This window comes from Tupaia chinensis, unplaced genomic scaffold, assembly GCF_000334495.1.
Source record: "Tupaia chinensis unplaced genomic scaffold, TupChi_1.0 Scaffold000322_1, whole genome shotgun sequence".
Taxonomy (NCBI): domain Eukaryota; kingdom Metazoa; phylum Chordata; class Mammalia; order Scandentia; family Tupaiidae; genus Tupaia; species Tupaia belangeri.
This window is the reverse complement of record NW_006159816.1, coordinates 5,638,145-5,646,874: the sequence shown is the minus strand read 5'-3', so window position 1 is coordinate 5,646,874 and position 8,730 is coordinate 5,638,145. Positions and strand designations below refer to the sequence as shown.

The 8,730-nt window shown below is 39.9% G+C and overlaps 1 pseudogene; it reads left to right on the top strand.

Moving 5' to 3' along the window:
• Nucleotides 1–329, top strand: part of LOC102474813 (60S ribosomal protein L23a pseudogene) — a 546-nt pseudogene extending 217 nt beyond the window's left edge.
• Nucleotides 330–8,730: the final 8,401 nt, after the last annotated feature.

Sequence of the window (8,730 nt, the reverse complement as noted above, 5' to 3'; positions counted from 1 at the left end):
GCCCCCAGGAGAAACAAGCTTGACCATTATGCTATCATCAAGTTCCCCCTGACAACCGAGTCTGCCATGAAGAAGATAGAGGACAACACAGTTGTGTTCATTGTGGACGTCAAGGCCAACAAGCACCAGATCAAACAGGCTGTGAATAAGCTCTGTAATATTAATGTGGCCAAGGTCAACACTCGAATCAGGCCTGACCGAGAGAAGAAGGCGTATGTGCGACTGGCTCCCGATTACGATGCTCTGGATGTTGCCAACAAAATTGGGATCATCTAAAGCAAGTCCAGCTGGCTAATTCTAAATACACATTTTTCCACCATAAAAAAAAATAATAGGAAATGAGTTTAAGTAATATAGCATGTAGTTAATCTATATAGTGTTGAAGTCTGACAATGCCAGAAAAACATTTCCACAAATATTCAAAATGCCCCTTAAGAGTAGTGCAGCCCCCACTGGGAACAAACAGGGTAGAGAACAGGGGAGATTCTGTGGAGAAGGCAGCTGCTACAGTGTGAATGTATCCTCCTGCCCCAAATTCATGTGATGAAATTTGGTTGTGATGAGATTAAGAGGTTAAAAACTTAATCCAACTACGGGATGAAGAAGTGGTATCATTGGGAGGTGACTAAGATAAATTCATCAAGCTGTGGCCCTGATGATGACTCCTGCGGGTTTATAAGGAGAGGGAATGAGACAGAAACACACAGGAACAGACAAATGCACTCTTGCTCTGCTCAATCTCTTGCCACATGATGCTGTCCACTACCTTGGGACCATGCAGGGAATCCTCACCAGGAAGAAGGCCCTAACCATATATGGCTCCTCTATTTTGGACCTCTGAAACCATGAGCTGAATAAAGTTCTATTTTTATAAGGTACCCAGACTCAAGTATTTCTGTTATGATCAGCACAACAGACACACAATAGCATATCAACTGAGCCTTAAAGGATGGGTAGGATTTAAGCTGGCTGATAAGAGAAAGAAAAAAAGAATTTTGGTGCAAAAGTGAAAAAACAAAAACAAATGATTATATCTTTGTATAGTGCTTGTTCCGATGAAGGTGGGAGTATCTAGATTTTTTTTTTTAAATTTAGGGGAGTTTTGGTGGGTATAGGGTTGTTCAGGCAGGCCAACACTAGTTAATATTATACCTCTATCTCGATTTCTTAGACTGGTGTAGTCCAGCACACAGCTGACCTGTCTGCTTTCTTTGGGGCAAATCATCTAGAGACTAAATTAAGTTCTGAGAACATAAACCAATAAACCAAAGCAATAAATCCACCTTTAATAAAAATGAAATGGGTTCCCCACATTTCACTTTAAGCTGTAACTTTAATAAGTACATTTACATTGTACTTTATTAAGCACATTTGCAATAACTTTTTTTTTTCAAATGACAAGTATTTCCTATTTAACTTTGGCTCTATGGATGGTTTATATCTTTTTAAAAATAAACTTTGGAGATTTTAAAAGCATAGCTGTAGTTGCCTGATAAAGCCAGGTAGCAGGAGAGCAGGGAAAGGGCCCCAACTTGCTCATGAGATGGCTCGGCTAGTCTGGTGGAAACTATGGTCTTTCTTAGGTAGGGTCATGGGCTGTGTTTACCTCTGTTGACTCAATATTATGGGGAGGGTGGTTTTTCAGTTGCCTGTGTAGTAATCATATTCTCTGTAAGTTTAAGGGTCCAACTAGCAATTCCCTTTAAAGAGAGAATAGCTAGGTTTTTTAGGCAATCAGCGAGACAAGGATGCCAGGCCCTCCTTGAAGGGCTCATAGCTAGTTTTGATGTTAGGGGAGGATGTTTAGATTATGTGTTTTCTGGTATAAAACCCATATCACTGATATAGGCTTGTAAAGGGCTTTAAACCTGATTGTGCCTGATACATTATCTTTGAAAATTACAATATCATTTAACCCATTCACTGTATCCAAGTCATAGTCTCTTATGGTATTTAAATTAAAAATTTACTTTACTGCTAATATATTCCAGCATTCTTCTACCTTAGAGTTGACAGAGTTTATAAATAAAGCTACAAGACATCCATTATCAGTAGAATAAGCAAATTTCAGACATAGTTATATTGAAAATTATCCATTATTTATCTGAAATTCAAATTTAACTAGGACTTCCTTTCTTTTTTTAAGAGAGATTTTTGCTATAGGGTGTGTGCACTCACCAGACAGACAGAAAGAGACAGAGAGACAGAAAGCAAGAAATACCCACCTAGGGAAATAGCCACGCTGCAATCCCTACTCTTCTACTCTACTCTCAGGATTTTGGGCACACACGCACACGTGCCTGACATGAGTTTTAAGCTGCAAGTCTGGGACTCGAACCACAGTTGACTATGTGAAGTCCAGTGAAGTAACCATTTACACCATCTAAGAGTTTCAGAACTTGCGTATTTTAATCTGGCAACTATACCCCCACCTCAGTATTTTGTGCTGAGATTTATCACTCCCGCCAAATTCTTGGTGTCTCTTACATCTCACTCCTTATGGCATATTCCCTCCTTATTCTTACTTTCTCTCAAAGACCATTACTACTAGGCACTAGGCAGGAAGAACACTGGGATGGAGGTGTATCTGAGAACAGCCATATTAAATAAAAGCCATAAAAACCCATATCTTTTATCCCAGGTACAATATGTAGCTGCATGTAAAAAATATCTTAAGTTTATCTGAACACACATACACACACACAAAAAACATTTTGTTATATTGTTAATATTCATTAGTAGAAATCTTCATTATTTTTAAACCCATGCCTTGAGAATTCTATAAGTGGACTTTATTTCACTTATTTATTTCACTGAATTAATTCAATTCATCTCTTTTTAATGTTACACTGGTGGGGCCAGCAGGTGGCATGGGGGTTAAGGTGCCGGACTCCTACATGGCCAACCATGGTTCAAGTCTTGGACATGGCAGCTTGCTTTCTCATTGTTCTCTGTCTGTCTCTTCTGATGAGCACACATACCCTATAGAAAATTAATAATAATAAATATAATTAAATAAATAATTTTCTCTCTCTCTCCATACACACACACACACACACGTATAGATAGATAGATAAATAGATAGATATCTATAACTGGTATCCAGGAAGGATAAACAAGTTTATACTGAAAAAATAATTTCTATTCTAAAAAGTACAGTTGTCATATTTTGCACTGGGAATTTCTTGCTTTTCTTCTTGGACCATGTACTCCTCGCTCTCTTGCTGGGCTATCTCTTCTCATCTCTCCTGGTTTATTTCCATTCTCAGACCCCTTGTTTCTCCAACACTGCTCCAGGACACTCAAAAATTCTTTTAACTTTATAAACCTCCTTGTCTCATCCAGCTCATTCCCCCAGAGGCTATCTTACTATAGCCAAAGGGACTTATCAAAATGTTTTGGTAAAAAATAGCTGTATCTCCACCAGATAAATTCTGCTACCAGCTCCTAAAACTATCTTTTCCTCTCCTCTACTGTTTCTAAAGGGGAGAGAAAGAAGAGGATTTAAAAATGGCAGTTTAACCAGGAGTAAAAAAAATGAAGGGACCCTCTACTGTCCCTTGGATTAATTATGAGTCACTGTGGAAAGAGGGGTTAAGATTGGAAACTGATGAAGCTGCTTAAAAAAGACATCACTGGGCTTGTGTAGAGATGCCTGAGTCAGGCAGCCAGACAAGATTCTCAGGGAATAGGAGGAAGCTTTCCTAGCTTTTCCTGCTTGCTTCTGATACCTGAAACACAGGAAATTTTGTTGGCATCCAGGGACAGCTATTGGTGTCCTTCTATCAAGAATGATAGAATGTGGACCAGCAGTTAGCATAATGGCTATGTCGCTGAACTCCCATGTAGTCGACCGCAGTTCGAGTCTCGGACCTGGTGGCTTAAACTCATGCCAGGCACGTGTGCGTGCATGCCCAAGATCCTGAGAAGAAAACGGAGGAGAAGGGATTGCAGTGTGGCCATTCCCTTTGGGGGGTGATTTCTCGCTTTCTGTCTCTCTGTCTTTCTGGTGAGCGCACGTATGAAAACCTCTAGAAAAAAAATGATAGGATGAGGGAAAGCGAGAGAAAAGGAATCAAAGAGAAAGATAGAGAGGCAAGACATCTGAGAGACACAGAAATGGAGGATTGTCTGCTGATGGTAACGTGTATGACATCTTCAACTGGACTGCTGGGTAGCGTGTTCACGTCGGGTATATTCATTTTACAAACTGTAGTGATGTACAGTGATTGAATGTATAAAATAAATTTTAAAAAGAATAAAAAGAATATAAGTACCAAGAAGGAAAGATGTTTCAAACTACATTTGGCCTTCAATAAGTATTTTTAAATAAATGAATAAATAATATAAGAATTTTCTAATGCAAAAAAAAAAACAAAAAAGAATGAGTTGTGCATAAAAGGAGGGGAGCCACCACAAAAGAAGGATGAGGGGATGCTCTTTGGCTGGCTTGTGGAGCTCTCTCTGAGGCTGCCTTTTGGTCCTCCAGGAATAGCTGAAGAACACTAGAAATAACGAAAGAGATGTCAAGGGAGAGATAATACCTGGGTTTTGGTCTGCGGAGAAGGCATTATTAGTTGAACCTTGAAGGACTGCACAACAGGCAGCCTCACTAAGAAGCAGCCACTGTTCTGTTAAAAGAAGTGTGCCTATGTAAGCCTTTTAAATAATGTTGTTACTAACACATGTCTAAAGACGATGACTTCCCACTAAGGAATCCTAGTTGTATTGCTTCTAGTAGATTATGATACATTTCTCTCCTCTGCTTTTAACAGGTTAGTAGTGTTGGAAAGCTTAAAAATGAGAACACTTGGAAGAGCATAAGGATCAGACTAGTCTGTTGACATAGTGATTGTGAGCCGTGTTATTTCCTTGCACCTTTGTGGAATCCAGAATGACAAACTTCATTATCCACAGAGATATGTCTTTAAGAACATACCTCCTAAAGAAGAAAAACAAACAAGCTGAACCATCACCAGGACAGCGGGGGTGGCATGGGGAAGGCCACCAAGACCTGTCTTTGAGAGTCCTAGAAGGACAAAGTCAGCCTCATCTCTCCTGGGAACTACATTCACCCTCTAGCTTAGAACTTGAGCGAGGCATGTGGAGGTAAAAACTGCCAACTCTGGGTGGCCACACAAAAAACAAATCCATTTGGCGGATGGACATTTTAAAAACCTGCCACATATGTTAGCTATTTTAATGGCAATTAAATTGTTAGGGGATCTGTGAGGTAAATGTGCAATAAAACCTTTCACAATAACCCATGTGGAAAATCATCTAATCCAACCGCTGGAGGTCAAAAGCCACAGGAACATGTTGCTTTATGCTATGAAGAAGAATTAAGACTCTTTAGACAGCTCACTTTTTCCTTTTTTCTTTATAGACTGGTGCTCCAGATTTGGAATGGCAGGTAAATTGTATGAAATAGCAGCAACCAGGCTGGGGGAGGGCGGAGAGGCCTCTGTTGCCAAATTGAACGTAGAGAGTGCTTTGCCAGTAACTTCCAAAGCTGTGTCACTCTATGCCACCCAATTGCCATCCTCAGGAAGTAGATATTCTTCCTAAGAGATGCAGAGGAGGTGAAGAAGGGAATAGCTGCTCCATGCTTTTCTTCAGGATGTGGAGGTAAGGCATGTGAGTTAGAGCTTGGTTTTCCAGTGAATGGGTTTGGAGTCTAGGAGGTGTAAAAGATCACACTTATTGAGTTACATGCGTGGAATAGTCAGCTCTCAGAACACTGGGAAATCCTTTCAATGTATGGTCTAATTGAAAATAAATGTCTCTAAGAGGTCTAGGACACATTCTTACTAATTTTCACTTCACGAAATTAAGTCATTAACTATCATTATAGCACACAGAAAGTCTCAGGGACAAAACATTGGAAGTTTCTCAGTAACTTTGAAAATAACTAGTTAAGTTTGTTTATATTCATTTGAAGTTCATTTTGAAAACTCCTATCATTCAGGTTTATTTATTTCTGAAATGGGTTTCTCATGAAGTCAGCATGCTATTCAATCCTCTTTTATCTTATCTGCCTAGTTGTTTTAAAATTTGATATTTAAAGCCCATTTGAATAGCATGAAATCCATGGTTGGAACTGTCTGAAAAGAAAGAAAAAGACTGGAATACATTCAGATCTTAAATGACTAAGAAACAGTGTCACTCACATTCTCACTGTATGATGGTCTAAATTCTGCCTGAATTAAAATTCTCACTGAATTCACCTTGGTTGGAAACGCAGGTCAATTCTGGTGGATGAGTGTACATGGACAGTGTTTCTGTTGCCCAATCTAATATGTCTTCACAATATGGTTCATTTTGTTGAAGTTTCTTAGTTTCTGCTATGGTTTGAATGTGTCTCCCCAAAATTAATATGTTAAAATTTGGTAAGCCAGGGACCAGCAGATGGCATAATGATTAAGGTGCTGCACTCCCATGTAGTCGACCATGGTTTGAGTCTTGGATCCAGCGGCTTAAACTCACATTGTGTGTGTGTGTGCCCAAAATCCTGAGAGGAGAAGGGAGGAAAAGGGATAGTATCATGGTCATCCCCTCTGGCGGGTGATTTCTCACTTTCTGTTTCTATGTCTCTCTCTGTCTCTTTGGTGAATGCATGTGCCCTATAGCAAAAAATCTCTCTAAAAAATTTTGTAAGCCATTGTGAAGGAATAGAGAAGGAGGATATTAATCAGGCTACAGGCTTAAGAGGTGGAGTCTTTGGGATTAGAATTGGCTCCCAACTTGAATATTAGGGGCTATGAAGAGAGGAAATGAAACCAGAGCAGAGACACATGGACACAGACACTCATGTTCCTGCCTTTACCATGCTGTGATGTAGCAAGAACACCAGATGCCAGAACCATGTGCTTGAACTTCTCAGTCTTCAAAACCGTGATCTAAATAAATCTCTAGTCTTTTAAGTTACCCAGAGTCAGGCATTTCTGTTATTAGCCACAGAACAGACCAGAGCAGTTTCTGATCAATAGAGAATGTGCAGATAAAACATTTTAAAACAAAATTTCATGAACATAAATTCCACTTTTCTGGTGGTTGTTGAGTGTGATCCCAGAGACTTGAGTGAACAAACAACCAAAATCTTAGTAGTAGCACCTTCAGCCCAGTCCTGATGGACCAGGTCTTGGGCACCATCTGGCTTTCAAACCTCTCTATTTCACAGATGACAAAACTGAAGTTCAGAGAGGAGGGAGTGACTTTCCTATTCTACAAACTATGGCAAGGGTGACATCTGAAATAAAACCCCAGGTATTCCACTAGAGAGTGTTGTGACTTGGGACCAGTCATTTATCTACTCTTGACTTGCTTGTCATTTCCAGGAAGAAGTGATTAGGAAGTAATTGTATCATTCCCATTCTTTCTTTTCCCTGCTAACTGGAATAGAAAGAATCCAAGGCTCCAGGGCTTGATAGAACCACAGGATAGAAGAGACTGAGTCTTGAATCATCCCGTGAAAGGGTGCCTACAGAGCAACTGCATTGGACTGTAAGGTGTTCAAGAAATAAACTTGTGTCGTAATTTTTGTGTTGTTACAACAACAATTACCCTGATTAATGTGGTCAGACAACAGCACTTATGGAAATGTTTACTCTGTGCCTAGCATTATGCTGGGTAGCAGGGGTTCACAAATGAATAACACACAGCTCCTGCCTTTGAGGAGTTCGGCGTGGTGGGAGAAGACATGCAGATATTGGATAGTTGCAAGACAGTATAATAAATACAACAGCAAATATGGGATGTTGTGAGAGAACATAGCCTTGGGCATTTCAGGAAAGACTCCCGGCAGAGGTAGCATAAATGTTTAAAAGTCAAGTACTCAAGAGAGTGGCATAGTGTTTTGGACTAAATGTTGTGTACCCCCAGACTTCGTCTGTTGGAGCCTTGCCTCCCAGTGTGATGATATTTGGAGATAGAGCCTTTGGAAGGTAATTAGAGTTAGATGGAGTTATGAGGATGAGGCCTTAATGCTGGTGTTACAACCTTAATAAAAGAAGTCTCTCTCTTGTTCTCTTTCCTCACTGCCATGTGAGGGTACATTGAGAAGGTACCAAGTACAGGTCAGGAAGAGAGCTCTCACCAAAACCTGAACACACTGGCACTTTGCTCTAGGGCTTCCAGCCTCTAGAACTCTGAGAAATAAATTTTGTTGCTCAAGCTACCTAGTCTATACTATTCTGATATGGTGTTTCGAGATAAGATGTGGTTCTTTCTGCCTAAGGGACCAGTCTTTGCAAACCTAGAAATAAGAGAGAGAAAGACTGATTCAAGGAGTTTGGTGGCCACAGCTGAAATTGGATCTGAAGGGAGAGCCCCTCATTATACTAAAGCCTTCTAATAAAATTCTTGGGAAGACAGCTCCTATAATGCACAAACCTCGTATTGGCGTCCAGAAGGTGGAATGAGTCAAGGGACCTGGAAACATGGTTTAAAGATTAGGCAGGCAGAGAGAAGTAAAGGATTGGCCTAGAAATGGCATCTGAAGTCTCTCCAACAAAGAAATTATCCAAATATTATCAGCTTGCAAGTCAGATCAGACACAGTAAAGGAAAAAGATAACCAGCTCTGAAAAATACGAGAGAACTTGAAAAACTTTATGGAAAAATGGAATTAGAGTACAAGTTTATTTTGGCACACAAAAAGCTCAGAAATCCATGCATACTCTTTTCATAGTGTGTACAATACGGTGTAATGTTCTTTGTTGAAGGTGATGAA